Source organism: Penaeus monodon, chromosome 2, assembly GCF_015228065.2.
Source record: "Penaeus monodon isolate SGIC_2016 chromosome 2, NSTDA_Pmon_1, whole genome shotgun sequence".
Classification (NCBI taxonomy): Eukaryota; Metazoa; Arthropoda; class Malacostraca; order Decapoda; family Penaeidae; genus Penaeus; species Penaeus monodon.
Genome location: NC_051387.1, coordinates 50,130,396 through 50,137,895, shown reverse-complemented (window position 1 = coordinate 50,137,895; position 7,500 = coordinate 50,130,396). Strand labels below are relative to the sequence as shown.

General features: G+C 34.5%; 1 protein-coding gene across 1 annotated transcript in view; it reads left to right on the top strand.

The window, feature by feature from the left end:
• Positions 1-2,924: 2,924 nt before the first annotated feature.
• The window catches only part of LOC119583521, a 20,680-nt gene continuing 16,104 nt past the window's right edge, over positions 2,925-7,500 (top strand). Inside the window, 1 exon segment of the mRNA XM_037932054.1 lies at positions 2,925-3,114. The gene's annotated coding sequence lies outside the window, so the exon portion shown is untranslated.

Below are 7,500 nucleotides of genomic sequence, written 5' to 3'. Positions count from 1 at the left end.
ACACACACACACACACACACACACACACACACACACACACACACACACAGTGAGTGAGTGAGTGAGTGAGTGAGTGAGTGAGTGAGTGAGTAAGAGAGTGAGTGAGTTACACTCAAACGTTTTCCCGACCAATAGTTTCGCTGCACGGCGATATTCCCGCCACTTTCCGGGTGGCCGTTAAATCCGGTTTTCGAGGAAATTTTGGTCTGAATCACCCGTCATTAATTCATCGATGATTACTGATAATGATAACAATAATGATAATGATAATAATAACAGTAATAAATGTCATATTGATTATAAATAGTAAATACTCAAATGATGATAATAATACTAATAAATGTCGTAATAATCATAATAGTAATAATGATAATAACAACAAATGTCATAATAGTTATGAAAGTAATAGTGATGATAATAATAGTGATAATGATAACCAAACAATAATGATGATGATGATAAATGCATATTTAATTACACGTACGTTTTGAATTTTGCTAATTGTACGAACTTATCAATGTGGATTAATCTAATCGTCATTAATTTCTTGTTTACACTTTTTTTTACCCGAACCTTTGAACTTTGACTGGGGCTGCTTTTGCACACACACACACACACACACACACACACACACACACGCGCGCGCAGCCGCGCCGCGCGCACACGCACACGCACACTCACGCACACTCACGCACACACACACACACACACGCACACTCACGCGCGCACACACACACACACACACACACACACACACACACACACACACACGCACACACACACACACACACTTCCGAGAACGAATTACGTAGGCCTCCTTGGTTTCAAATTTACGACTCCTGCATCCAGTGCCCCTTATTCATACGCAGTTGCCGCCGGTTTGAGCATGATTCTTAAGACCAGTGGTTCCCAACCTTTTTCACTGTGCGGCCCCCGGTCATGACTCCGTTCACTGACTGTCACTTTTTTTCTGATTCAGTTATTACTAGTTATGAAGAGTGTAATGGTTTCAGTAGCCTAGAGGACAAGAAAACTTTATGGGAAGATTGTTACTGATATGTGAGAGATACTTATATGTAGATACTGTATATGAGATAATTTCAGTTTGATTCGACGTCATCATTTTCAAATTGCTCCACGGGCCCCCAGAAGGTACCCCCATGGCCCCCAGGTTGGGAACCCCTGCTTTAGACCTGTTTCGTTTCTCCTGGTGATTGCAAACATATTTTTTTGCGCATTATAATATCAAATATCTGTAACTGTAACATGCGATGGATATGCCGTAGATGAGAAGTTGCAAAAATTAGGGTCATTCTCGGTACTGGCATTTTCCGAAATAAAGATAAACAACTGTATAGAGGGCATTTATGCATCCTTTTCGTGGTCGGTTCGCACAGCTTAGTGCGGCACGCGTTGCCATCTTCACATGAAATTAACAACTTTAAAGATGAAAGGAAGAAACCAAGGAACCACCAATTCACGTGCACGGATTGGTGCTGTTGGCACCAATCCGTGCACTTGGATGAAATTTCCCTTGGGAGACACACGCTTTTGCATGTTTGTAAATGGTGGGCATGCAAATATAGGTTTTCATGCATAAGTGTGGCAGCCTTCCTGCCTGTCTATCTGTATTGAAGAGCAGCATCTTTTTATTGTTACCGTTATATTATCTTTAGTTACTTATTTTCTATTCTATTTTCTCCAGATTAATGGTTGTAGTATTTTAAAGGTATTTTGGAGTTAATCCTGATCCAAGGCGACTATTATACACCATGGATTTTTTTATCCAATGGTTGTATGGTGGATGACATGGTAGAGGTCAGGGCAACTCCACATTCCATTAAAGGCACAGAGTGCGATGGTGAATCTATCGCGGGGAAAAGCCTACAAGGCACTACAGACACTTTGTCTCGGGGACATAAGGGTGATAATCTACAGGTCTTTTGAACAAAGACACCACTGTGGTCTATGCTCGGTCAGCAGGGCCAGGAGAGGCCAGGGCGCTTGTGTGGCACTTGCGCCGCAGTTCGGTACCCAGCAAGAAACTGCGTGGACGATCAAACCGATTATTTTGGTGGATTTATTAATCCATATAAAAACAGTATTGAATCCCGTGTGACGCGTACGAAGAGTCATTGACAAGTGTCTATATCTATGAAATGTATAAAGCTATTTCTTGTCTTTATAATAACTATTTGAAATATTACGGACAGAAAGTGAAGCTTACAACTAAGGACAAGTTTTATTCTTGTTCAAGCACCGAGCCCGCTCCAGAGAGAGTGAAATTGTAATTGTTATCCAGTCCCCATACGTGAACATATGTGATATATGCTCATCTTGATTATAATCTCTACTCAAGAGAGTATTAAGAGGGATAATAAGTAGCTTAGCAACGCTTGCAAAGGTGCCAGGTAACACGAAACGCCATTAACCTTCTGTGCAAATTAGATTCCTAGGGCGTATAAGAAACATGCTTACTTTTTCGTACAATTAATTCCAAAGTAATATAAAAATTTTAAGTCGCATAATCCATGTTTTTTTTATCAGATTATGAAGATCTAGAAAAACGAATTTGTGATAAAAACTCCCCCGGACGCTTGTGCGAATTATCTCCATGCAACACATCTGAAGATGTGACCAGAGGATTTGGTTTCTTATCTTTTATTATTGTTTTTCTATTATATCTAACTTATTTTTTTGTTAGAGTAAGCGCACTTGGAATATGAACGGCCTCAGCCGGTTATGCGTTCCCCGAGGCGCATAAGATATAAAATAATTTGATATAGTGGAGAGCTAGAGTAAACGACCGTGTGCTGTAAAATTCCGGACTGTTGTGCCGATAACCTTCAAGTAACATCCAGAAATATGAACACCGTTTTTTTTTCTCGCAATAAATTCTAAATTAAGGACTAAAACCAAAAAAAAAAAAAAAAATATATAACTTCTCAATAACTTATGGTAATCGTGTGCAGCATTCCAGGAAGGGAATATACACACACAATGATCCTCCTCCAACACAACTCATTCCATTGATTCGAAAAGTGTTTCAGTTTCACCAACACTTCGAACCACGTTGCTTGAACATCAACAACAAAGCCCCAGTCCTTGTGCGAGGTAAATCTTCTTACACACTCATTTCAAGGGTTTTTCGTTGCATTTATGACTAGGTAAATACGTACATGTATAAGATTAAAGGGAATAGATTGTCGAGGAGATTGAATATATTGAACAGAAGGTCTTCACAGCGTAGGTCTTCCTTATACCGGCAATTTTACATTATTTGATAACTCTTAGCATGTATATTTAGTATTATTATTATTATTACTATTTATGTGACTTTTTGCCAAAGATAAAAATGAATGTTTAGATGGATAGATGTATAGATAGAACTAGTTATAGAGACAGTTATTGTATATAGAAAAGTGAACTTTAAGAGTGTGAAGGTATATAGGTAAATTGTATGGATAGATGGAGGGGGAAAGGGAGATGATAGACAGATAGATGGAGGAAACAAAACAAAAACAAACATTAATGGCCACTGTTAGGTAAAGGTAGGTAGATGTCGGGACATATTCCATATTGGGCTGATATTTTCTACTATTACTTCATATGACCTTGAAAAGTTGCAGTTTTATAAAAAAAATACATTTATGGCTTGATGCAGATTACAGTTGAGATTGATATTGGATCTTGTAGACCTCCATGGTGTTTTATTATCATATAAGGAACCAGTAAATACTCGTGTCTCAGAATATGTGGGTTGTAGGTGTGTTTTATCCCCCATCAGAGCTCACGTTATGGAGTCAGTGGTAATTGCTTAGCGCTGCATTGCAATTGAGTTAGGAAATCTGGCTTTGAAGGCATTTGCTCAACTTAATTAGACATCCCAGTATCCTAAATCCTATTTCCTTGTTGATAATATTTTTCTTTGTCAGCTGGAAATTGCAACTAATTTGCAGAAAATAGGTTTCTGAGTGATTTGTTTTGGTTGGCAATTTATAAACAGACAGACATATGCATACATGCATGTGCAATCTTACATATACTTAAATATGCATACATATATAGTATTATATATGTTATATAAAATATGTATATATATATATATATATATATATATATATATATATATTATTATATATTGTATTAAAATAAAATCATATAATAATGTTTTATGTATATATATTATATATATATATAATTATATATAAAAATATATTTTTATATATATATATATATATATATACATATATATATATATATATATATATTATGTATATATTATATAAAATTATATATGTATATATATTTTATATATATATATTGTATATATATATATATATATTATATTATATATATTTTATATGTATATATATATGTAAAATATATATTTAAATATTTATATGTATTATATGTATATATATATGTATATTATATGATATATTTATAATATTATATATATATATATATATATATAACAATATATATATATATATATCGTATATTATATATATAATATATATATATATATATATATATATAATTATAATATATAATATATAATATATATGTATAATATATGTATATATATATATATTATATAATTATATATATATACACATATATTATATATATTAAAAATATTATCTATATTATATATATAGATATATTATAATTATCATATTATATATATCATAATATATATATATTTATAATATATATGTGTATATATATTATATATATGTATATATATATGTATATATATATATATATATATATATATATAATATTAATATATCTATATATATATATAATATATATATATATATATATATATATATATATATTGGTGGGTGCTTCATGCTCAGGATGATGTGAAGCAATGGTGTGGTAACCTTGGTGCCTCCTTGTGGCCACCAATGGAAACTGGGCACTTTGCAGTCCTAGAGCCATGGCCCACCATCGTGTGGACATGCCCTGGCTCCATACCAACTCCTGCCCATTAGCTACCCTGGGGTTAATTGGGTGGCTTGGGGGAGGTGGGTCTTGCCAGCCCTCCTCCAAAATAAATGGATATACCTGGGGGAGGGGTTCTGTCTTTCCCACCCAGCAAGCGAGGCGGGCTGTGGGTGCAGGAAGGGAATGAGAGTTACTCATCCTGCCTGCTCCCTGGTAGGTGCCGGCCAGCATCACGCTTGTGGGGCAAAGCCCAAGGGGACCCCACAGTTGGATGTTGGGCCCCACAACCTTTATTTGGGGCAGTATCATTGGGGGGGGCAGAATTGGCATCAACTTGGAGCGATCACCTGAGGCTTAACTACAGGTGAGCTATCAGAGTAGGTGTTTGGAGCATCCGGTCTTTGCAGCAGGACAAGCGGTTACCTATACTATCGAGGGAATTGGAGCAGTTTGGAGTTGAGGTGGCTGCCCTCTCTGAGGTGAGAAGACCTGGCAGCAGCACGATCAGTATGGGTGGGTACACCTACTACTGGTCAGGCCACAGTGATAAGCATCATCTCCAGGGAGAAGCCATAGCCATCTCCAGCCGACTTCAACCTTCAGTAGTTGAGGTGACGCCAGTTGATGGCATTGAGACTGGAGCATGTTTCTGACTTCACATCAAATATTGCTGTTTATGCTCCTACTGATGTTTGCAAACTTGATGTGAAAGAGGCATTCTATGCCAGACTCCCATCCGTGGCAGACAATTGCCCCTGGCGAGATATTCGCATTGTTCTGGGTGACCATTGCGGTATCCGGCTATGATCGAGCTGGCTACGGGATGTCTGTCATTGCCCATGGCTTGGGAGTTGATCCCAGCAGCAAGAACATCCTCCTTCTCCAGGACTTTGCTAGGTCCCAGAAAACGAGGATTTCTGACTCCTGGTATCAGCGCTCCAACCCGCATCGCTTGACATGGTATAGCAATACAGGTACCGTGGCCAAGGAGATCAACCGCCGCATTCTTATCAGCACTTGATTGAGGGAATTGCAGGGTTTACTGGAGTGCCGAGTTCTCTGGCACTGACCATAGACTGGTAGTGGCTGCCCTATAACAGAATTTCATTGGAGGCTGCTGAAGCTAGTTGCATGGTTTAGCTGAATGGCAATCAGGACTTTTGTCACTTTGGTGCATAGGGCTCAGACACTGCTGCGAAGGGACAAGGAACAGTTCATCAGGAATCTTGCTGAGGAGGATGAAGGCCATTTCTTGGTAAATGACCTTAACCCTGCTTACCAAGCCCTGAGAAAGCTGAACTCTAAGCCCTTCTTGCAGATGACTTCAGTCTGCTCAGTGGATTGACAGATCATCTCAGATCATATTGGGGTTTGTGAACTTTGGGCTTAGCATTTTGAGCAACTGTACCAGGTAGACCCTCCAACAGTTAGATTGGATGCAAGTGGTATCACAATACCTGTGCAGGAACCACCCATCAGCGAAGAATCTCCTAGCCTAACTGAGGTTAGGTTGGTGATTTCCAAGCTGATTTCCACGCTGAAGTGTGGGAAAGCTGCAGGCATATTTGATATCCCTGCTGAACTGCTAAAGACTGGGAGTGAACCTATGGCACAGGGCTTGCTTGCAGTCTTGACTGCCATTTTGCAGTCTGGTTCCATTCCCCCTACAAGACCTTGTACTGCCAGTTTTGCTTTATGGAAGCGAAACCTGGTATATATGTGTGTGGTTGTGTGTGTGTGTGTGTATATATATATATACATATATATACATATATATACATATATATACATATATATACATATATATATATAATATATTATATATTTATATATTTATATATGTTTTAATATATATGTTTATGTGTTATATATTTATATATTATTATATTTTTTATATTTTTATATAGGTATATTATGTTTTGTTTTTTTGGGTAAAATGGATTATTATTTTTTATATATATTATATATTTATTATATTTAATAATTTATTAAATGAATATTTAAAAATTTTAAAAATATATTTTATTATAAATATATATAATATATATATATATATTTTAAAATATATATATTTTTTATTTTATTATTATAATATAATATAAAAAATATATATATAATATATAAAATAATATATAAAAAATATACTTTAAAAATAACTATATATACATTATATATATATATATAACATATATTATATAATATATATATATATATAAAAATTATATATATATATTTATTAAATTATAATATATATATATATGTATAATTTTAAAATCTATCATATTACATATATATATATCATATATATACATATTTTTACATATTATAAAATTATATATATTTTATATATAAAATTTTATATATATATATTTATAAATTATATAAATATTATAAAAATATATATTATTAATTAATATTAAATAATACTACCATATATACACACAAAATTACACACATATAACACACATATATACATTTATATAATATATATAGTATATAAAATTTATATATAATATATATATTATATAATATTATATATAA